Source organism: Mustela erminea, chromosome 1, assembly GCF_009829155.1.
Source record: "Mustela erminea isolate mMusErm1 chromosome 1, mMusErm1.Pri, whole genome shotgun sequence".
In the NCBI taxonomy this organism is placed as follows: domain Eukaryota; kingdom Metazoa; phylum Chordata; class Mammalia; order Carnivora; family Mustelidae; genus Mustela; species Mustela erminea.
This window is the reverse complement of record NC_045614.1, coordinates 120,343,215-120,368,390: the sequence shown is the minus strand read 5'-3', so window position 1 is coordinate 120,368,390 and position 25,176 is coordinate 120,343,215. Positions and strand designations below refer to the sequence as shown.

The following is a 25,176-nucleotide window of genomic DNA, read 5'->3' as shown; positions in this document are numbered from 1 at the left end:
TGTACCAAAGCACCGTGTCTCCCTAGAGCAGAAAGCTCTGGAGAGTCCTGAGCTTTAGATCCAGGACTGTCACTATGCTCTTCTTTCAAGAAAGGTGCACTGCACACCGCGGGAGGGGCGCCTCCTCCCTGTGTGAGGTTTTCGGGCACACTAATGTCAGGGCTACGCAAACACACAGAGTGCCACCCAGCCGTACTGACGATGCCCTACATTCCCCCAGCACCTCTAGGAGAGCAGTCCAAGAGCTCCTCCTCTTGAGAACCACTCCAGTAAAAGTGAAAAGGAGAACATCACATATTTTGAGTTTATTGCTGCTGAAGTATCAAAATCACTATTTTTAAAGTGGATCTTCCTTATAATCCTTCACTTGAGACTATCTCCTCCACCTTGCTGTCACTGAAATGTCACCATACATGAATGATCATTCTCCAGGTTTTTCGAGGGGAGCCCAGGAAAAGAAAATGCTAGCAGGGGCCCAGCAAAGGGGACCTGCAGGGTCTGGGCAGAAGGACCTCAGACAGCTGTAACCACCACTACCACCGCCACGCTATCTCCTCTCAAGGCCAAACATCGAGATGCCTCACAGCCTGTATCCGAGTAAGGCCATGAGCTGCATGACCCGACACTTGAGCACCCTTGTACGCAGAGGGCTATTAATGGAAAAGTTACATTTTGGACTTAAGTTATTCGTCTCCAAGTGATTCTGTATATACCCTGTGAGCACTGGGTAGATCACATATATTATTTATTTCTACTATACAAATTTTAAAAACCCAGAATTTTAAAGACCACAAGATTTGCCTGAGGTTATTCAAGTTATTCCTTCAAGAGCCAGATTTCCACAACACTACCCTGTTTTCAGTGAATAATAAATTGGAGGAAATCTTCACCAGGACCACGTATTAGAACGTGAATCTTTTCTCACTTGTTCAACTTATGAAGTAACAAAACATTCCTGTATGTACCTTAGGTTCTAGTCCCTGCCCTCTGGAGTTCATATTTTGTCTGGTACCATGGCCTCAATATTTATTGACATTGTTAAATATTTATTTACTTTCACCTGTTAAACTTTGGATAGCCTTCACTTAACCCCTCTTGGCCTCAGTCTTTCCATCTATTAAAAAACAAAACAAAGGAAACAAGCAAAACACCAGCAGTTCCATTTAAAAGTTGTCTCTGTATCCTCTCCTAATTCTCAAATCTTTGTGCCAAGATCATTAGATGAAGGTTGATCATTAGATCATAACCTGTCATCTTAACTTTCTCACCAAAACACTTGACATTTTTTAACATTAACTTTACTGAGTTTTTTGAGTTATTTATTTACCCAACCAACATAACACAATAAAAAAATGAATAAAAAGAAGATCTATTTACTTAGAACACGCTCATGCACAGACATAACTCATACATGTATGCACACTGGGGGGAGGGGCGAAGGGAAGGAAAAGAGAATCTGAAGCAGACTTCTCTCTCGGCACCCTGCCCGCAGAGGGGCCGGATCTCACAGACGGCGATATCACAACCTGAGCTGAAATCAAGAGTCTGATGCTTAACAGACTGGGCCACCCAGGCACCCCTCTTCTTAGGTCTTTAAACTCATAATCTCTATATTTCATTTAGGTTCATAATCTCAAATATTTATGCAAAATGTATTTTTAATGTCATCCTTAATGTAGTATCATTATTTTGTAATTTACTGTTCTCATTGTCTTCGTAAATACACAGAAAAGCTACTAATGGAGACTAGTTTGAAGTCCCATAAGCAATTAAGTTAACCTACCTTGATGATAACCATGATTCATTTTTTCCAATTATTTTTAAAGTTTTTAAGAAGTTGGCTAAATGACTTTCAATAAGTAATACCTAAGGGTAAGAAAGGGAAACTGACAAGTGCACAGTTTGGGCTTACAGGGACATACCATTCTGCTGGATTTACATAACAACCCTAGAAAGTATAACCTAGTAAATAAATCAACTGATCCAAATTCATTAAACACCAGTCTTAAGAACAAAATGATTCAATACACGTTTGTACATTTTTTTTCTAAAAAGGAAAGCACTGCCATAATTTCAGAACATCTCCTTTCCCCAATAAATAACAATATTAAACATCTGCAGAGTACGGCACAACCTTGTATGATGTTGGTTAATCCTCAAGAGAAACCCTGCTAAATTTGTGTTGTGCTTCTCATGTCACAAAGTAGGGGGCAGTTTCTGAGAGGTTGGGTGAAATGCGTAAAACTCCACTCACTGAGCCCCAGATGCTCCTTCCTCCCTCCCTCCACCACTCGGAGACCACAGAGCAGTAAACCAGTAACCCGGTGAAGAGTTGGCCACTGGTGCAGATGGGAACAGCTGTTCCTGCAGCAGTCTTTACCCTGTGAAGACAGCAAACACCAGACCTTCCTGACCAATCACGGGTTGCCACATTTACTTATTCATTCGTTTATTTATTTGTTCTTTCCTTCGTTCAACCTAAATTGTCTTTTGAGTACCAACTGCACGCCAGGTACTCTTCTATATGTGTGACACGAAATGAATCAGTCCCATCTGTTCAGGCAGGAAGTTGTTTACAAAGTCATTCATTCAAAACACTTCCATGGTAGGTGCTGGTTCTAGAAACTGAAGGGGAATGGCCCCTCCGAGGGAGGAGCTTGTGGTTTTATAACGGCCCCTCTTATAGCAGTCAGTTTGCTATTTGTAATGAAGTGGCATCACGGGCTTCATTTAGAAGTACTTGCCTGCAGGGGCGCCTTCTTCAGCAGCTTCCTTCCTTAGTACTGAGTGATCATGCAAGAATTCTCAAATTGTTCCGTTCAGATTAACTGAGAGGTTTTCTATTTTCTTTCAGCTGAATTTGAAAATTCAAGAAATGATCTTCACTCTGAAGAACACTAATTTCATTTTGGAACACAGCATTGGAAATGAAGCAACATCATTTCAGGCTATTTGTCTAAAATGCTGTCATTACCTGTCAAAAAGCAATTTTGGAGAATTTCTTTTAAAAGAAAGCAAAGAATTTGTAAAAATGTTATCAAGTTATGACAGAGACTTTAGAGGGGAAATATTTTAAACAGGTTGAGATTAAAACCTCACTGAATCTTTCTATTACTGTTTACCAGAATGTATCAAAACCAAGTGATAAACAAAGTATAACTTATATTGGGACTTTTATTTTATTTTGCAGTTGAAGATTTTTAAATAAGTTTCATTTGTCATGGAATTACTATGAGATATGTATAAAAAACAACTCTTATTCTTACTCTTCCTCAATATTGTTGAACATGAAGCAGTTTACTTTGTGAATGCAGCATGAATGATTGACTTTCAGATAAATTAACAACAAAGCACCAGGAATGAATGCAATTCAACAAAATGTTAAAGAAACAGAATTTTCTTTGTTTGTTTGTTTTTTAATAAAACTTAATTTCTGACTCTGAGTCATCCTCCAGTCTTCCCATTCCACAAGGTCAGAGGAAAAAATAACCTAGTACTTTATGATGTTCCCACCACCCTCCTTCCCTGGGAAATACTACAGTCTTAGTGTCTTCTGGTATGCCAAAGCACGGGAAGGATGTGTTTTTCAGATAATCCTTTATTGGTGCAAGAGATTAGCACGTTTTTTGCAATTTTATGACCCCTTTAGAATTGGAGATTCTCTGCTATCTCTGGGTTCTTCTTGGAATATAGAAATCTTTTGCTTGGCTGCACAGGACTCATCTCCCTAGACACAACTTGGAGCTAGTCCCCTCTGAATTTTGTAAAATCCATGTAATATTGTCTGGCAGCAAGAATATCCAAAAATATCCTATTCTTAGAACTCACTGACCTTTCATTCTTCTCTCTTTCTCTGTCTCTCAATTTCTTAGTCTCTGTCTTTCTCCCCTTGTGCTCCCCAGCCCCCTGGCACTAACTGTGGTTTAGAGAAAATCTTTTCCCCTTCACATTTCTTTGTAACACCCTTCCTATGACCAAAACCCATAAATTTTCCTAAGGACTGAACATTTGAGTAACAAAATTCAGAAAAACTTGGAGAATATTTCTGTTTTCTGCCCTGCCATATGCCTTCCCTGAAATAATGAACAAAAAGTTAGCTACCTGCTGGATGATAGGAAGGGTGGGCACAGCTCAATCTTTCTAAATAACATCCAGCAATAGCAATAGCTCCTTAGCAGCAGTAGGAGGAGTGATCTCTAACCTGTACTCCCAGGATCTTATTCTCTTTAAAAAATATGTATTTTTTTTAAACAGAGAGAGAGAGAGAGAGAGAGAGGTATGATAGGCAGAATAATGACACCATGAAAGATATCCACACCTGAATCCTTAGAACCTGTGAATATGATATGCTATGACAAAGAGGAATACAGGTTGCAGACAGAATTAAAGTTGTTTATCAACTGACCATAAAACAGAGATTACCTTGGATTATTCAAGTAGGTCCAATGTAAATTAAAGTTAAAACTTCTGGTTTCTAGTCTCACATGTAAGGAACTTGGAAGTTAGTGCTTGGCCCTAACAAGAAAAAAGCAGAACAGATTGAAAACAAAAAAAGAAACATCTCTTCTTGGAACTATAAGACAGGTGAGGATATAGGGCAAACTTTTGTCTCCAAGATTAAGAAACACAGTGTGCATAAAGGGAGTCGTGTTTATATAAGCAGAAATGTTAACAGTGTAAACAGCCACTGGATCCATGGGCAGGAAAACCCACACTGTAATCGATCAATTGCTGGAGACTCAGTGAGGATAAGTCTGACAGTCAAAAACTCCAGGGAGACCCAGTCATGGCAAGCTCCCACACTTTTATGAGTTTTACCTACAACTAGGTTCCCATAGTAAAAATCAGACAAAAATTCCCTTGGGCTTCTTGAAGAGGCAGGGGGAAAAAAGAACTATTCTGAAATACATTGGAGCAACCTGTTCTTTTTAACAAGGCCTGCCCTCAGAAGAAACTAGTTAACCAGAGCCTACTCTGCTATTATTATTATTATCAGAACTGAACTGACCTGAGGGAAGGGAAAACCTAACTCCAGTCAGCCCTAGCCATCCTGTCCTACCTCAAGGGGCAGGAAAAGACTAAAAAAACACTTGTAGGTTCACAGTTCCAAGTCGTAGGCTCATTGAAAGATTGAGACCTAATCCTAAAACTGTAGAGTGCTTCTTCTCCCTCCACACTTACACCACATTACTGAAGCCTTATTTACAGCAGTGCCTTTTACCCAGTGCATCATGTCTGGCCAGCAAGGAAACATTACAAGGCATACTAAAAGGCAAAAAACCACATTCAAACAGTGTTAGCATCACCATCAGATATGACTGGGCTATTGGAACTATGAGACTGAGAATTTAAAACAACAATTATTAGTAATATACTAAGGGCTCTAATGGATAAAATAGTTAGCATGCAAAAATATATGGGCAATGTAAGCAGAGACTATGGAAATTCTAAAAAAGAGCTAAAAATAAATGCTGGAGATCAAAACAACTGTAACAGAAATGAGGAATGTCTTTGAGGGGTCTATTGGTAAACTAGACATAGCTAAGGAAAGAATTTCTGAGCTTGAGAATATCTCAGTAGAAACCACCAAAACTAAAAAGTGAAGAGAACAAAGACTGAAAAAAATCAAAACAGTATATACAAGGACAACTACAAAAAGTATAACATATGTTTAATAAAAGAGACAGAAGAAATATCTGAAAGAATATGTACTGAGATTCCCTCCAAATTAATGTCAGACAACAAACCTCCAAGAAGCTCAGAGAATACTGGGAAGTATAAATGCCGAAATAAACAAACAAAAATAAAACAAAAAAACTCAAACAAGTGCAAAAAAACAAAACAAATAAACCAAGGCCTATCATTTTCAAACAGCAGAATCACAAAGATTTAAAAAAAATGGAATAAGCTGGGCGCCTGGGTGGCTCAGTGGGTTAAAGCCTCTGCCTTCGGCTCAGGTCATGATCTCAGGGTCCTGGGATCGAGTCCCGCATTGGGCTCTCTGCTCAGTGGGGAGCCTGCTTCCTCCTCTCTCTCTCTGCCTGCCTCTCTGCCTACCTACAATTTCTATCTGTCAAATAAATAAGTAAAATCTTAAAAAAAAAAATGGAATAAAAAAAAAAAAATGGAATAAGTCAGAGGGAAATAAAACACTTTATCTATCAATGAACCAAAAAATTATATACAACTTCTCAGAAACCATGCAAGTAAGAAAAGAGTGGAGCTAAGTATTTAAACTGTTGAGAAAGAAAAAACCAGCAACTCAGTATTCTGTATCCTGTGAAATAATCCTTCAAAAGTGAAGTAGGAATAAAGGCTTTGCCAGACAAAAATTGAGAGACTTTGTTGTCAATAGACTGCCTTGCACTTAATGTTAAGAGAAATTATTTAGACGGAAGGAAAATGATCTAGGTCAGAAAATAAAATCTACATGAAGAAAGGAAGAGCATCAGAGAAGGAATGAGTGAAGGTAAAATAAAAACTTACATTTTGAGAGAGGAAGCAAGATGGCAGAGTAGTAGGAGACTGAAATAGCATTAGGTGCCAGGAGTTCAGCAAGATAGTTATCAAACCATTCCAAACACCTACAAACTCAACAGGAGATAGAAGAGAAGAAGAGCAGCAATTCTAGGAACAGAAAATCAACCACTTTTGGGAAGTTAGGACTTGTGGAGAAGTGAATCTGAAGCGAATCCATGGGGGCAAGGGGGCAGCTCCCAGCAAGAAGTGGAGCAACAGAGCACAAAATCAGAACTTTCAGAAGTCTGCTCCACTGAGGGACATCGCTCCAGAGGCTAAGTGGGGGTGGAGCCCTCACAGGGATAGTGTGGTCTTAGGGGGCCCACGGGGTCCCAGAAAGACTAAGGTGCCTGAGTGTGGCAGAGCTCCCAGGTATCAGACCAGGGAAGCTGGCTACAGAGATAGAGCCAAGGAGTGAGCTCTCAGATCGGGGTTACCTTAAACTGTGATTCAAGGCACAGTTGGGGCCTCTGCTCTTCAAACAGGGACCCCACAAGTGGAAGATCCAGGGAGACCCCCTCCTTCCTCCTTAGGAAGGAACAGCACAGGAGTTTCAGGAAATCTGCTGGGTTTGGAGACTCCAAACGCATCTGTGTGCCAGAGATAGATAGAAATGCTGGGTCACAGGTTGGATGAGCAAGGACTGTGGCCAGAGACCAGGGAGACAGGAGAGATTGACTGCTTTTCTCTGAGGGTACACTGAGGAATGGGGCCCCAAGATTTCATCCCCTCCAGGACAGAGATTGGGAGACCGCCATTTTCATACCCATCTTCCAAAGCTCTATGGAAAGTGTTCAGGGAACAAAAGCTACCAAGAGCAAACCCAAGAAGATTACTTAGCCTGGCCCCTGGCAAGGGCAGTGCAATTCCACCTCAAGCAAAGACATTTGAGAATCACTGCAACAGGCCCCTCCCCAAGAAGATCAGCAAGAACATCCAGCCAAGACCAAGTTCACTGATCAACGAGAACTGTGAAACTACAGAGCTAGGGGAAAGCAACACATGGAATTCATGGCTTTCTCCCCATGATCTTTTAGTCTTGCCAAGTCAAATTTTTTTTCTTATTCTATTTTTTTTTTAATTTCCTCTTTCCTCCTTTAACGTTTTTTAACTATTTTATCTTATCAATAACTTTTAGAAACTCTTTTTAAATTTTCATTGTTATACTCATATTTTATCCCTTCATTGTATTTTCCCTTATTTTTTGTATACATATAGGTTTTTTTCATTAAAATTTTTGGATAATTTCTTCTAATAGATCAAAATATACCCTAAAACTAGCTCCAGCCTGATCACATTCTCTCCTTTTTTTTTTCTTTTTCTAACCAACTTATCAATTCCTTTTTTAGAATCTTTTTAAATTCTCATCTTTACAGTCATATTTCATCCCTTCATTGTGTTTACCCTTTAAACTTTAAACTTTTGGGAGGTAGTTTCTTCTAAGAGACCAGAATACACCCAAAGTCAAGTAGGTGGCTTTGTTCTTTTCACCAATCTAAGACATATATATATAATATATACATTAAAGTTGTTTATCAACTGACCTTAAAATAGAAATTACCTTGGATTATTCAAGTGGAGATTATATATATATATATATATAATTTTTGTATTTTCTTTTTCCACTTTCTTCTCCCCCAAGTCTTGGGTCGCTTCTGATTTGGTTAGTGTATATTTCTCTGAGGTCTTTGCCACCCTTCTAGTATTTTGCTCTCTCATTCATATATTCTTATCTGGATGAAATGACAAGAGAGAAAGATGCACCACAAAAAAAAAAGAACAAGAGGCAGTACTGATGGCTAGGGACCTAATCAATAGAGACATTGGTAATATGTCAGAACTAAAGTTCAGACCGATGATTATCAAGGTGCTAGCTGGGCTTGAAATAGCTGTGGAAGATATTAGAGAATTTCTTTCTGAGGAAATAAAATCCCTTTCTGGAGAAATAAAAGAACTAAAATCTAACCAAATTGAAATTTAAAAAGCTACTAGTGAGGTGCAATAAAAATTGGAGGCTCTTACTGCTAGGATAAATGAGGCAGAAGAGAGAATTAGTGATATAGAAGACCAAATGATGGAGAATAAAGAAGCTGAGTAAAAGAGAGATAAACAACTACTAGACCACAAGGGGAGAATTTGAGAGATAAGTGACACCATTAAGAAAAAACAATATTAGAATAACTGGGATCCCAGAAGAAGAAGAAAGAGAGAGGGGGGCAGAAGGTATATTGGAGCAAATTATAATAGAGAATTTCCCTAATATGGCAAAGGGAGAAAGCATCAGAATCCAGGAGACACAGCGAACTCCTCTCAAAATCAATAAAAATAGGTCTATATCCCATCATCTAATAGTAAAACTTACAAGTCTCAGTGACAAAGAGAAAATCCTGAAAACAGCTCGGGACAAGAGGTCTGTAACATACAGTGGTAGACATATTAGATTGATAGCAGACTTATCCACAGAGACCTGGCAGGCCAGAAAGGACTGGCATGATATATTCAGAGCACTAAATGAGAAAAATATGCAGCCAAGAATATTATATCCAGCTAGGCTGTCATTGAAAATAGAAGGAGAGATAAAAAGCTTCCAGGACAAACAAAAACTAAAAGAATTTGTAAACACCAAACCAGCCATACAGGAAATATTGAAAGGGGTCCTCTAAGCAAAGAGAGAGCCTAAAAGTAATAGACCACAGAGGAACAGAGATAATATAAAGTAACAGTCACCTTATAGGCAATACAATGGCACTAAGTTCATATCTTTCAATAGTTACCCCAAATGTAAATGGGCTAAATGCCCTAATCAAAAGACACAGGGTATCAGAATGGATAAAAAACAAGATCCATCAATATGCTGTTTACAAGAAACTCATTTTAGACCCAAAGACACCTCCAGTTTGAAAGTAAGGGGATGGAAAACAATATGCCATGCTAATGGACATTAAAAGAAAGCTAGGGTGGCAATCCTTATATCAGATTAATTAGATTTTAAGCCAAAGAATATAATAAGAGCTGAGGAAGGACACTATATCATACTTCAAGGGTCTCTACAACAAGAAGATCTAATAATTTTAAATATCTATGCCCCTAACATGGGAACAGCCAATTATATAAACCAATTAATAACAAAATCAAAGAAACACATTGACAATAATACAATAATAGTAGGCGACTTTAACACTTCTCTCACTAAAATGGACAGATCATCCAAGCAAAAGATTACCAAGGAAATATAGGCTTTAAATAACACACTGGACCAGATGGAAGTCACAGATATATTCAGAACATTCTACCCCAAAACAAGAGAATACACACTCTTCTCTAGTGCACATGGAACATTCTCCAGAATATATCACATCCTGGGTCACAAATCAGGTCTCAACTGGTACCAAAAGATTGGGATCATTCCCTGCATATTTTCAGACCACAATGCTCTGAAGTTAGAACTCAATCACAAGACGAAAGTTGGAAAGAACTCAAGTACATGGAGGCTAAAGAGCATCCTACTAAAGAATGAATGAGTCAACCAGGAAATTAAAGAAGAATTGAAAAAAATTCATGGAAACAAGTGAAAATGAAAACACAGCTGTTCAAAATCTATGGGACACAGCAAAGGTGGTCCTGAGAGGAAAGTATATAGTGATACAAGCCTTTCTCAAGAAACAAGAAAGGTCTCAAGTACACAGCCTGACCCTATACCTAATGGAGCTGGAAAAAGAACAGCAAAAGAAGCCTCAACCCAGCAGGAGAAGATAAATCATAAAGATCAGAGCAGAAATCAATGAAATAGAAACCAACAGTAGAACAGATCAACAAAACTAGGAGCTGGTTCTTTGAAAGAATTAATACAATTGATAAACCCCTGGCCAGACTTATCAAAAAGAAAAGGGAAAGGACCCAAATTAATAACATCATGAATGAAAGAGAAGAGATCACAACCAACACCCAAAGAAATGCAAACATTTATAAGAACATATTATGATCAACTCTATGCCAGCAAATTTGACAATCTGGAAGAAATGGATACATTCCTAGAGACATATAAACTACCAAAACTGAACCAGGAAGAAATAGAAAATCTGAACAGACCGTAACCAGTAAGGAGATTGAAGCAGTCATAAAAAATCTCCCAACAAATAAGAACTCAGGGCCAGATGGCTTCCCTGGAGAATTCTACCAAACATTTTTCTTTTTTAAAGATTTTATTTATTTATTTGTCAGAGTGAGCACAGGCAGACAGAGTGGCAGGCAGAGGAAGAGGGAGAAGCAGGCTCCTGCTAAGCAAGGAGCCTTATGTGGGACTCAATCCCAAGACGCTGGGATCATGACCTGAGCTGAAGGCAGAGGCTTAACGAACTGAGCCACCCAGGTGTCCCTCTACCAAACATTTAAAGAAGAATTAATACCTATTCTCCTGAAACTGTTCCAAAAAATAGAAATGAAAGGAAAATTTCCAAACTCATTTTATGAGGCCAGCATCACCTTGATCCCAAAACCAGACAAAGACCCCATCAAAAAGTAGAATTATAGACCATTATCCCTGATGAACACAGATGCAAAAATTTTCACCAAAAATACAAGTCAATAGGATCCAACAGAACATTAAAAGGATTATTCACCATAACCAAGTAGGATTTAATCCTGGGCTGCAAGGATGGTTCAACATCTGCAAATCAATCAGTGTGATACAATACATTAATAAAAGAAAGAACAAGAAACATATGATACTCTCCATAGATGCTGAAAAAGCATTTGAGAAAGTACAGCATCCTTTCTTGATCAAAACTCTTTAACGAGGGTATATACCTCAATATCATCAAAGCCATCTATGAAAAACCCACACAGAATATCATTCTCAATGGGGGAAACCTGAGAGCTTTTCCCCTAAGATCAGGAACATGGCTGGGATGTCCACTATCACCACTGCTATTTGACATAGTACTAGAAGTCCTAGCCTCAGCAATCAGACAACAAAAAGAAATAAAAGGCATCCGAATGGACAAAGAAGTCAAACTCTCACTCTTTGCAGATGATATCATACTTTATGTGCAAACCCTAAAGACTCCACTCCAAAACTGTCAGCACTCATACAGGAATTCACTAAAGTTTCAGGATATAAAATCAATGCTCAGAAATCAGTTGCATTTCTATACACTAACAGCAAGACAGAAGAATGGGGAAATTAAGGAGTCGATCCCATTTACAATTGCACCCAAAACCAGGAATAAACCTAATCAAAGAGGCAAAAAATCTGTACTCAGAAAACTATATGCATGAAATTGAGGAAGACACAAAGAAATGGAAAAAATGGTCCATGCTCCTGGACTGGAAGAACAAATATTGTGAAAATATCTATGCTACCTAAAGCAATCTACACATTTAATGCAATCCCCATCAAAATACCATCATTTTTTTTTTCAAAGAAATGGAACAAATAATCCTAAAATTTATATAGAACCAGAAAAAGATCCCAAATAGCCAGAGGCATGTTGAAAAAGAAAGCTGAAGTTGGTGGCATCACCATTCCAGACTTCAAACTCTATTACAAAGCTGTAGTCATCAAAACAGTATGGTACTGGCACATAAACAGACACATAGATCAATGGAACAGAATCGAGAGCCCAGAAATAGACCCTCAACTCTATGGTTAGGTAATCTTCAACAAAGCAGGAAAGAATATCTAATGGAAAAAGACAGTCTCTTCAACAAATGGTGTTGGGTAAATTGGACAGCCACATGCAGAAAAATGAAACTGGACCATTTCCTTATACCACACACGAAAATAGACTCAAAACGGATGAAGAACCTCGATGTAAGAAAGGAATCCATCAAAATCCTTGAGGAGAACACAGGCAGCAACCTCTTCAACCTCAGCCACAGCAACTTCTTCCTAGGAACATCGCCAAAGGCAAAGGAAGCAAGGGCAAAAATAAACCATTAAGACTTCTTCAAGATAAAAAGCTTTTGCTTTTATTGCTCCACATCACTCAGCATCAGGGAAATACAAATCAAATACAAATACAAATCAAAACCACAGTGAGATACTGCCTCACACCAGTCAGAACGGCTAAAATTAACAAGGAAATGACAGATGTTGGTGAGGATGCAGAGAAAGGGGAACCCTCCTACACTGTTGGTGGGAATATAAGCTCATGGAGCTACTCTGGAAAACAGTATGGAGTTTCTTCAAAAAGTTGAAAATAGAGCTACCTTACAACCCAGCAACCACACTACTGGGTATTTATCCTAATACAAATGTAGTGATCTGAAGGGGCACGTGCACCTGAATGTCTATAGCAGCAATGTTCCAATAGCCAAACTATGGAAAGAACCTAGATGCCCATCAACAGATGAATGGATAAGGAAGATGTGGTGTATATACATATACAGTGGAGTACTATGCAGCCACCCAAATAAAAGTGAAATTGTGCCATTTGTAATGACATGGATGAACTAGAGGGTATTATGCTAAGCGAAATATCAGTCAGAGAAAGACAATTATCATATGATCTCCCTGATATGAGGAATTTGCGAGGGAAAGCAGGGGCTGTGAGGAGTAGGAAGGGTAAAAAATGGAACAAGATGCGACCACGGAGGGAAACAAACCATAAGAGACTCTTAATCTCAGGAAATAAACTGAGGATTGTTGAGGGGTGGGGGGAAGTGATAGGGGTGGTTGGGTTGTGGCAATTGGGAAAGGTATGTGCTATGGTGAGTACTGTGAATTGTGTAAGTCTGATGATTTACAGACCTGCACCACTAAAGCAAAGAATACATTATATGTTAATAAAAATAATTTTTAAAAAAAGAAAGAAACAGATGTTTCCATGTTCAGGTTCATGAAATGGTTCCATATTTCCAATGTTAATACACATTTACTTTACACCTATATGTGTATATTTAAAGTGGATTTCCTGCATACGACATATGCATATTGCTTAAAAAAATGATACATTGGACTTTATCAAAATTAAAAACTTCTGCTTTAGGAAGACACTGTTCAAATTTTAAAAGTATCTAATAAAAGACTCCTATCCACAACATGAAAAACTACCAAAACTCAATTAAAAAGGAAACAAGCATATTAGTTGAAAAATGAGCAAAAGTTTTGAACAAACCCTGCCATGGAAGACATATGGCTGGCAAATAAGCACATGAAAAGACACTCAGCTTCGCTGGTCATTAGGGGAATGCAAATTACAACCACTGAGACACCACCACTCAGTTATTAGAATGGTGTTTAAAAAGCCTGACAGTTGGGGCCTCTGGGGGGGCTCAGTCAGTTGTGTCTGACCCTTGGCTTTGGCTCAGGTCATGCTCTCAGAGTCATGAGATCTGGCTTCATGCTAAACACAGAGTCTGCTTGAGACTCTCTCTCTCCCTCTGCCCCTCCCTACCATGTACTCTCTCTCTCTCATAAATAAATCCATCTTTTTTAAAAAGCTGACAATTACAGATGGGTGTGGAACAGGAACTCTCTTTCCACTTGTGGTGATAACAAAAAAATGACACACTGCTTTGCAAAACAAGTCTTCTTCCCACTCCTATTCTTTTACTCAAATGAACTGAAACTTTCTGTTCAGATAAAAACCTGTACAGAAGTGTTTATAGTAGCTTCATACGTAATCGCCCAAAACTGAAAACAACCAAAATGCTTTTCAACAGTCAAGCTAGATAAAAAGCTATGGTACATCTACACAATGACATAGTAATTGGCAATAAAAAGGAAGAAACTACTGATTGACCTAACAAAATGGATGAATCATAACTGCTTTTAAAAAGCTGAAAGAAGGCGGACTTCAAAGGCTACATCTAGTATTTCCTTTAGATGACATCCCAGAAAAGGCAAGACTATAGGAACAGAAAACGGATCAGTGAGTGAGTGTGGAAGGAGGGGAGGATTTGAGTACAAAGCAGCTGTACCTGGGAATTTTGAGGGTAATGGAACAGTTTCTTTGTGGCATTTGATGCCTGATATACAAATGACTCGGCATTTGTGAAATGCATGTATTTTACACTACAAAGAATGAGTTTTATTGCATGCAAATTAAAAAATAATTCAACTAGGGTGTCAGGATGAAATACAGGCTGACATTAAATCCATTATATTACAGATGAGTGACATAACATCACCGAAGGAGTTGGGGGTGGCGCTGGGAGGTGGTGGGGAAGGAACTTACCCAAGTAGCTGTGGAACAGAAACCGTGGCTCTCACTGGCCCCTCCCACGGGAAGGTTCCAGCAGCTCTCCCGTGATTTGGTGGACTTCTAGAGCTGGGTCTTTTATATTCCAGCTGCTCTTTTCACTATAAGTTTGTCCCATGACCTGGGTTAGGTGGAGGTTTGGGAGGAGGGTTTTGGGGCAGCTTCGGATCCTGAGAAGCAGCAGAGCGCCCCCCTCCCACCTCCCCCGCGGGGCCGTGCTCCCAATGGTTGGTTGTCATTGTTATGGCAAAGGGAACAGAAACCCTGCTCACCCCAGCCCTCCAGCCCAGATAGAGCCCCAGTGGCTACCCTCTCTTCATAGCCTGGCTGGGTTCCAGCGCTGGTTCCTTTATATTCTAGTTGCCCCTAAACTGAGGCTTTTCTTCTGTACCCTAGAGCCCTTAGTCCTGGCCCGCATGGCAGTTCCCAGGCTGAGTAGTAGGGTTCCCCTCCTGATGCCCATCGCCTGCACCGCACCTGCCCTTCTCTCCATCTTCTGTGGTGTAGGAGCTCTTCAGTCAGTCCTCTGCCCTTCTTCAGGAGGAGCTTCTCTATAAATAGGTATAAATAGGTATAAAACAGGTATAAAGTCAATAGGTGTAAATTTGGTGTGTCCCTGGAGGTGAGTTCAGGGTCTTCCAGGGCATCCTCTTGGAGGGAAAGCTGTACATAATGCTGGGAAACACTGCTCTGACTAGATTCTGTAAGGGTAAGGAACTGTACAAAAAGCCACTGTTTTATAGTCAATACATTTTGTTTTATATAGGGATACAGGTTAGTAGTTGTGCAATTACTTTACATGTATACTAAGATGGAACAAGTAAGTAAATAAATTCTAGATAACCAGAGCTACATTACAAGAGAGAAGTAACATGTAGACAAGGGGGGAAGGCTAGAATGAGCCAAAGTGGTGCTGGATTAGAGTCAGAGATATCAGTGTGAACTCATGTTTATTTTAATATATATAAAGAAAGATAAAGATGTAAGCATACGTGGGTTAATACACATACATATATTTGTATGCAAACTCTAGCCAGTAAAGAGACCTAGCAGCAATGAACACACCTAAAGCCCAGGTCTTGTTTTCTAAATGCCATTTTCTCCAATAAAAGGAAACACAGCTCTTTGAAGAAGCAGCTTCTCTATAGCTGGGTCAGGGAAAATACTAGATATACTTGAAGTATCTTGAAGTGTCAAAAAGTGGCAAAGTGCTTTTTTAGGAGAAGGCGTGTTGAAAGGGCACAGAAGCAGAGATAAAAGACACCTCAATGGCCAAGTAAGGAGTATGTGAGCAACAAAATAATGATAGCATTGGATTCTAACCTAAAGAACAGAATAAATATCTACAATTTGATAACAATTTCTCAGTAAAGGATTAATCTTGCCTGAGGAGAGCTTTGGTCTTTGCCACCAACGTCTGGAAGATAACTTCTAAGCCCTTGGGGGTCCTGCCTGATAAAAACGTCTTTGTTTACCGGGAAGCCTTGGGCCATGCTAGATAATCTATGCTAACAAAGTAATGGGACAGGTGTGGGGGGGTTGGGGTGGCTTTGGGCCAGACAGCATTGGCGCAGTCTTTGGAGGGGCTGGAAACTGCAGTCAAAGACATGGGTAATCAACTCTGTATATGTGACCCAACGCTGTGAAAACTGGACACCAAAGTTTGGGCAAATTTCCCTAGTTGGCAATACTCTGTCAGTGTTGCCACACGTCATTGTTGGGAGAAGAAAATGCTGTTGGCATGACTCCACTGGGAGAGTGTAACTGGAAATTCTGCACTTGGTGTCTCCTGGACCCTGTCCTATGTTCCTCTTCTCCTTGACTGATTTTAATTTGCTCTTGTAAACAACCGTGAGGGGGCATCTGGGTGGCCCGCTTTTGATTTCAGCTCAGGTCATGATCCAGGGTCCTGGGATAGAGTCCAGGAACAGCTCCACACTCAGTGCAGAGTCTGCTTGTCCCTTCCCCTCCCCCTCTGTCCCACCCCACTCTGGCTCCTTCTCTCAAATAAATAAAATCTTTTAAAAATAAATTAAAAAGGGGCGCCTGGGTGGCTCAGTGGTTTGGGCTGCTGCCTTCGGCTCGGGTCATGATCTCAGGGTCCTGGGATCGAGCCCCGCATCGGGCTCCCTGCTCCGCAGGAAGCCTGCTTCTCTCTCTCTCTCTCTCTCTCTCTCTGCCTGCCTCTCTGCCTACTTGTGATCTCTGTCTGTCAAATAAATAAATAAAACCTTTAAAAAATAAATAAATTAATTAATTAAAAAAACCAACTGTGAGTATAATGGCTTTGCTGAACTCTGGAGCCCCTTTAGTGACTTATTGAGCCTGAAGTTTATCTTGAGGACCCCCAAGCTTGCAGCTGATATCAAAAGTGAGGGTGGTCTTAAGGGATTACCACATTTTGCACTAATACAAATAAGTTATTAAACAAAACAAACAACAAAGTATGAGAGAAGGGACAAATCTTCCTTGCAGAATTCCAAATAAAAAAATGTAAGGGGGATGAGGAAAATAGAAAAATCACTGCTAAAACACTACAGTAAGTAATGGATGCAGGCAAGATCTACCAATGAGTGTGAGAAAGAGGTAGCAACACTTAGAGAAGCAGGATACTTGCACAGCCTCAAAACATCCTTCCAAATAGGTACTAGATACTGTAGTGGTTTCAGCTTATGTCCATAGATTATTTGATACTCTTTCCTCCAAGATGTGGGCTTAATTTCTCTCCTCCTTGAGCATGAACTGGAATTAGTAGTAATTCATTTCTAATGAATAGAATATGAGAATGAAAAGTAGTAACCAACCTTATAATGGAGAAAATGGGCAGACATTATCTTTACCAAATTATCGAAATTCGTATCACCATAGGTCGTGTTGATATGGTGTATCCCTTGCAATGATGTGATGATGAGATTTAAATTTTGCTGTATTCTCTCCCCAAATAAATAATGCTACTCTGGTCATGAGAAAACACCAAATAAACCCAGTTTGAGAGGCACCCTATGTTCTTCATAAATGGCAAGGACAGGGAACAGGGAACAGGGAGACTGACGCAGTGTCACAGATTGGAGGAGACTGTTGTGAGTGGTGTGCTGGGCTGGATCCTGGAACCAAAAAAGGACATTGGTGGAAAAGCTGTTGAAATCTGAATAAATTCCAGTTTTGTTTAAGTATGATGCCAATGTTAATTTCTTAGTTTTGATAAGGGCAGCAAGTATACTACTCCCAGGGGAAGCTGACTTATTGTACTATCTTCGTAACTCTTCTGTAAATTTAAAATTATCCAAAAGACAATTTTTTTTTTTAAAGACTGACCATATCAAGTGGGTAAAGACGTGGAATAACTAGAACTCTCACACCTTGCTGATTGAAATGTTTAAACAGTAAATAATATACCCGATTTTAAAAAGTTTGGCAGTTTCTTAGGAAAATAAAACACATAACAGTATGTCTCATCCATTGCATTCCTAGGCATTTACCAAAGGGAAATGAAAGAATCAGCCTTATACACAAATAAGTCTTCTACATGAATCTTCACAGCAACATTATCAGTCATGGTCAAAATGTGGAAACAACCCAGACATTCAGGAAATTATTGGTTAAATAATTTATGGTATATCCCTACAATAGAATACTACTTAGCAATAAAAAAGAATGAAATTTGGATATAAAATAATAATGCTGAGTGAAAGAAGCTAGGCTATCCCCACCCCTAAGAAGAATACATAATGACTCCATTTTTTATAAAATACTAGAAAATGTAAACCAATGACCAGTGACAGAAAACAACTCAGTGATTGTCTAAGAGTGGTAGGGGCAGGACAGGGAGGGAGAAGCGGCTTAAAGAATGACACTTAGCAGTACTTAGGAATCCTGCTCCAAGCTAGATAAAGTTTACACCTCTGGTATTCTCTTTTTTTACACCACTTCCCCCACCCCCAGCATTTTGTACTTTAACATTTTCTAAAATGAGCATGTATTACTACCACAAGGGGAAACAAAATTACACAGAACAAAAGGTCTGTGTATGAAAGACAAATGTGACCAAACACTGAAAAGCAGAGTGCTCTTTTGACCTTGATTAATGTTTCAAAATTGAAGTCTAGTGACTTCTGAGAGGCAAGAGAGTGACAGGTAGGTTCATTTTGTAAGGGTAATTGTTTCACAGGTGTGTACATAGGTCAGAACACATATGCTTGTCTAATTTACTTTGTCAAGTAGAGCTCAAAAAAGCTGTTTTTAACAAGAATGACATGAAAAGATGTTTTAATATATTAACCGAAATCAAATCAAATCATGCAAAAATAAGTGCTGTATAATCCCCTTTGAAACAGAATTTACTGATTTAGGCTTCCAAATGCATAACAAAGTGACTAAAATACTGTGTAATTAACAGAGACTGCTCTAAGAGAAAATGCCCAGGTGAGTCAGAGGAAGGGGAAAAAAGTGAGTATGCTACCCTAAAAACTCCACAATCTTAGAGACTTGATACAACATGTTCTCTTTCCTGTTCATGCTCCATGCTCCATGTTGGTTTCAGGACGTCCTCCCTGTTCCTAAACGAAGCGGCTTAAAGAATGACACTTAGCAGTACTTAGGAATCCTGCTCCAAGCTAGATAAAGTTTACACCTCTGGTATTCTCTTTTTTTACGCCACTTCCCCCACCCCCAGCATTTTGTACTTTAACATTTTCTAAAATGAGCATGTATTACTACCACAAGGGGAAACAAAATTACACAGAACAAAAGGTCTGTGTATGAAAGACAAATGTGACCAAACACTGAAAAGCAGAGTGCTCTTTTGACCTTGATTAATGTTTCAAAATTGAAGTCTAGTGAGATAATTGAAATGGAAGCCAAAAGAAAGTGAAATGTGAAATGCAATGTCTTTAGAAACTCGGTTCTTAATATTGATGCGCTTTCTGATGTTTCTCTATAAATAATAGATCACAAAATGGATGTTTGGCACAGAGTTGCTTTTAAAAGTGCATTTTCCAATTCTTGACAATGCAAAAAAAAAAAAAAAAAAAAAAAAAGAAAGAAAGAAAATGTAGAAGAGACTAAGGACAAGACATAAACAAATGCTGATAAAGTAACACAGGGAGCTGATCACACAGACACGCACGTCACCATTATCATCCAACTGGCTTTCACGCAAAAAACAATGACATATTTTAATATATTCCATCCTAACAGAATATAATTGTGAGTAAGTTTGTTCAATAAACCACTTCCACGTACATGTCTGTAATAGTAGTGCTTTGTAAATCTAATTACAACTGACTATTTTCAACAAATTATCCTTCAGACAATTTTTTTTTGGGGGGGAGGGGAGTCTGGCATGTTTGTAACAGAAAAAATAGTGATAGTAATAATCATGCCAGGTACAAAAGCCTAACTTAGACCAGTCACTGTGCTATAGGATTTATAGGACTGCTAATCCTTAGAACCATCTTGAAAGCAAGGTATCTTATATGGATGTTGCTTACAGATAACAAAATTGGTGTTCAGATGTGAAGTAACTTGGTCAAGGTCACCAATCCACAGGAATAATGTGGCGTTTTTCTCACTCTGGTATGTTGCTTTCTCTTGTTTCACAATGTACTCACCCGGAGGGACTTTCCACTCTTGTCAATGCCTCGAACCAAAAAGCTACTATTTTCCAGGCACTGTTCTAGGCTCTGGATATGCAGAGAGAAGTCTAGTAGCTAGATTTGACTTTCAGGAACCCAACATAAGCAGCAGCACAGGAAGCAAGTGTCTAACCAGAGCTGTGGAGAGAACACTGAGAAAGAGGAAGGGACAGCTGAGCCCCTGAGAGTGGAGGCAGGGGCAGAAGGAAGTGAGCACTGAGCAGGTGAGAGGCATGTCTTCCCAGAAGTCCTTTGCTTGGTGGAATCAAAAATGATAATTAGACAAACGAGGAAGGAGAGAAGGGATTCCAGGAAGAGGCAGTTATGTGAGTCAAGGGGAGACGAAAGTTTACAGGGGGTACATGCCTTTGTTTCAAGCGTGGCCAGACTTGAATGACTGAATTCAAGTGACTGAATGCAGGAGACAGAGCCTCCTCAGCCCCTTAAAGTCACAAGTGCTAATCAGAACATGGCTGTGTGCCGGACTTCAGCCAGGATTCCACAGCCCACCTCCCCTGGGCACTACCACACATTCTCACCAACAACTCGGAGTAACCGTAACGCTATGACCTGTTTGGCAGGTCCTCTCATTGCAGCAGAGCTGCTAACTCTCTCCCTGGAAGCCTCTGTGCCAGGCAGACAGACTCACTCCAGCTATCCTTGTCTTTAAGGTGGGCCACAATGGTTCCTTCCAGAAACATGGAAACCTTCCAGATACCGGAAACCAAGACTTCCTTATAAGCGTCACCCACACCCGTCCCAGGACTGTCCTGACTACAGGGCCCCATGTTCTGTAAGTCCTTGGGAGTGCTGATCCCCTAGCTAAACGTGCACCCTTCAGTGCTCCTTGGTGCTATCCGTCTGGTCATCTCCTAAGACATCCACCTTCCCTGGGCCTACTGAGAATAGCGGAGAAGAGTCACACGATGGCTCAACTGGTGCCGCTGGGGAGTCATGGTTACCGACTGCAGCTGAGCAAGGCTCCACAAAATATGAGTAAGAGACATATTCAAAATTATAGTAAGCTTTTTTTAAAGTCAAGGAAAATGTGAATGTGTGCCTACTGTGCTTACTAGGGTTTGCCATGTTCTAGGGCAGAGTTGGAAGTGACTAATACCCAGGCATATCACAAGTTACTGAATTTCAAGGGCAAAGAATCCTTGGAAATCCAGGTGTAAAAACATTACCTCTAAGGAGGCAAATCTATGATGGCCTTGGGCTTCAGTATGGTAGTGGTGACTGCTGGAAAATGGTGGGGCACCACCACAGTGGTTCTGTAGTTTTAGTGGAAATTAGAAGCTTCTGGAGAGCACTGTGGACCCTCACTCCATATGCGTTCTGATTTAGTACACCTTGGGTGGACTACCACTTGTTCTCCTGCTGGGAGATCCGGACTTACACTTTAAGGCTGATCAATAGAGATAGGAGAGAATGTGGTACAAGAACAATGTATCCAGTATTCGTTTTGTGTGTGTAAGACAAGTCTCAAACACACAAGGCTTCAAGAGAGAACTTGCTAGCCATAGGTGTGGATGAAGTCCATCCAACCAAAGGACAGGTCCAGATGTACTCAGCAGTGAAGAACCCCGGTCTCAAACTTAGAACTGAACTTACTGCAGAATGAAACTGAGCATGAATGGCTGTGGTTATAGAAGACAACAGAAAGTGAAAATCTCAGCATGAGGTTGGGGGATGGGGACTCCACTCCTTCCATCATCCCAGCGTCCTCCAGCTGCATCACCACCAGGAAACAAAAATGGTTGTACTTTACCTCAGGCCTTACTATCCGCTAGGCACGGTGTTAAAAACTATGCATCATCTTATTTCTTATAACCTGGGGCAGGTAATTGTTATTCCAACTTCAGTAGAAGGGCACAGAGAGCGGGTACCTTTGCCATGCTCACCCAGTTGATTGTCAGAGCCCGAGATACTGTGACATCAAGATTGGCAGGATTACTGTTTTATGAGAACCCTTTAATAATGTAGCATTTTACTACTATTGCTTTACTCAGTAAGCTGTGTCTTGGTCTCTCCTGGGGACCTCTTCCTCCTTTCCTCTAACCCTACTACAACCAGCAAGTATGTTACGGGATCTCAAGATACTTTGTTCAAAGAATTCAGGAGAGATGTGGGGGAGAAGTGGTACAAAATCTTGGACCCTAAAGTACTTTTTCTCAAACTTCGTGTGTACAGTTTACCTGGGGGGGATCCTGTTAAATTGCAGCTTCTGATTCATTAGGACCTTGTGTGGAACTTGAAATGACTTCCAAGTCATTGTGGGGCCATTTTGAGTAGCAAAGCCCTACACCACAAACTCCAAACCAGCTTCTCTTTGACACCTAACTGGTTGGTAGGTGTAGCTCCTGCAGCTATTAATGAAGAGGTGCTTTGCTTCACATAGTTTCTTGCGTAAACACCTTTGAAAACCTAGCAGAGATGAGGTTTGAGAGACACACACAGTGACTGACACGAGTTTCCATTTGAGTTCCTGTGATTAACAGAAGTAACGTCTATCATTAAAAAGGGAAAATCGTTAACAAACCTCTTGCAGTGAGGAGGGATCAAGTGTTTCATTTCTCTGCCTTTCATGGTAAGGATAGACAACGTTTAAAGTAATAAGTGGAGGTGAAAATACAGACTATTTAAAATTATAATTGCAATCATTACATGAGTGACCTATAACAAGTAATTACAGGTGCAAAGTGGATCACAGGGAGGGCCATACTGGGTGTCCCAGGACAATAGCCAGCTAAGCTCTTTTAGTGTAGGGGGCAACAGTCCGAACTATGAGGTACTCCTTGCCACTAAAAACACACTACCTTGAGGGGTGCCTGGATGGCTCAGTTGGTTGGGCATCTGCCTTCGACTGGGGTCATGATCCCAGGGTTCTGGGGTCCAGTCCCACATCAGGCTCCCTGCTCAGCGGGAAGCCTGCTTTTCCCTCTGCTTGAAATCTGTCAAATAAAATCTTTAAAAAACCAAACCAAAACCAACAACAACAAAAAAACCCAAAAACCACACACACGACCTTGAATAGCAGCAAGTTCAGATGCTTCTTCAAACTAATTCCCTAATACTTCACAAGAGCAGAACCCATTTTTCTCTTGCTCACTGTTGTATATCCAGTGGTCAACACACTTCCTGGGACATACTTTAGATATTCAACAAATATATAGATATGCTGAAGACTCAAGTGGGTAAATAAAAATGGCATTTTACGAAGTCCTAGAAACAAATAAATGTCTGCTATTCTGGCACATGGACTAGGAATTTGGCTCCCAAATATTAATATACACTGGTAGATGCCATTAAATACTGATAGATCCATGAAATCTATAATTGGATTTACTTTATGTATTTTGCTCTATGGCAAAAATGTTCCATTTTTAACAAAATCTTGGTCATACCTCTAGTAGTCAATAACTAGTGAGATGGGTTTAAAAGATTAGTTTTCTGCTAACTCCAGTCACGTGAATGTTGCTTATGGGTCTCCATTATTCTCTTGAGCTCCTGTAGGCACACTGAGTAAACAGACAAACGACTTAAAGACCTTTCCCAAGAAATCCCCCTTGTATCCTAGCGATTCCTTTTGAAAAAGACTCGGTGAATGCAGAAAATGGGTGGATGTAAGTTTTAGAGTCTGTGTAAGTGCCTAGTAACCAGTGTGTGTCCATCAGAATCAACTGTTGAATCTTACAGATACATAATATTGGTTTGATGCACTGCTGTTTATAATAGGAAACAGTGAAGAAGTAAATCTACATTATAGGGGCCTAAATTATGGTGTATAATATAATGCAACCATTAAAAATCAAAATAATGGCATCCCATAGTGCACTTGCTACAACCAGGCACGATTCTCTAAGGGCTTGGGTGTGGTAAATTCATCTTTATAACCAATTTATCACATTTCACAGAAGGGAAGAGGAGTAAAATAGCTCCTTAGGTCAAACAGCTGCACAGTGGAGTTGGGATTCAGCCAAGGCCGTCTGGCGGAATTCATGCTCATAGAACCTCTGTGGTATACCCTACTTTTGCAGCATAGGGCAGGACCTACACGACAAAAGTCTCTGACGATTTCAGTGAAAAAGTTTTTGAAATCAGCAAAAAAATACAATCTCACTTTTTTTTTTTTGAGTATTAAAAATGTTTGCAAGGACACAATATAAGTGGTTTCCACTGAGGAACCAGCTGGGAGCATAGAAATGGGAATTTATTATTTTTCAATGTCCTTACAAGCATGTGTTTTATAATAAATATACAATATGCCAGTTACCCAACTCTTTTCTTCCCTAGCCTCCCCCTCTCCCCCATCATCTATGGCACACAAATAAGCACAAAAAATGCACACATCCCTATGTTACCATATTAGCCAGTAGGTTCAGGGCAGGGCCAAGCATTTTATTTTAAAAAGAGTTTTAATAGACTCCTGGTTAATAATGCTGTAAAAAGTTTACTTACCTCTAATTTATTCTGGATTTATCACTAAGACATTATTTCCTTCAACACCACATTTGCACAACTTCATACTTCAGTTTATTTCCATACACTGAATTATTTCAACCACTTAAATTGAAATATTTTTAAAACATACTACATAGCTACAATTTTATGTGCTATTAAAATTCATTTGAATTATTTGATGACTCTAGGCTTTTATGATGGTATGTGTGCTGTGCTTTCCTCATCCTCTACTGAGGTATACTCTCCTCAGGTACCCACGCAGGAAAATCAGATAATTTGTATACACTACTTGACCAGATTAATTGAGTCAAAAAGAGCTTATGTGGAAAAGGACCTGACAATGTGTAGATTTTTCT

General features: G+C 39.8%; 1 long non-coding RNA gene across 1 annotated transcript; it reads right to left on the bottom strand.

Annotated features, from left to right (window-relative positions):
• Positions 1-1,845: 1,845 nt before the first annotated feature.
• Positions 1,846-16,641, bottom strand: LOC116588908. Its single transcript, XR_004285124.1, has 3 exons — positions 14,700-16,641; positions 4,423-4,515; positions 1,846-2,974 (listed from the first exon to the last, which is right to left on the bottom strand). It is a non-coding gene; the product is annotated as an uncharacterized LOC116588908 (long non-coding RNA).
• Positions 16,642-25,176: the final 8,535 nt, after the last annotated feature.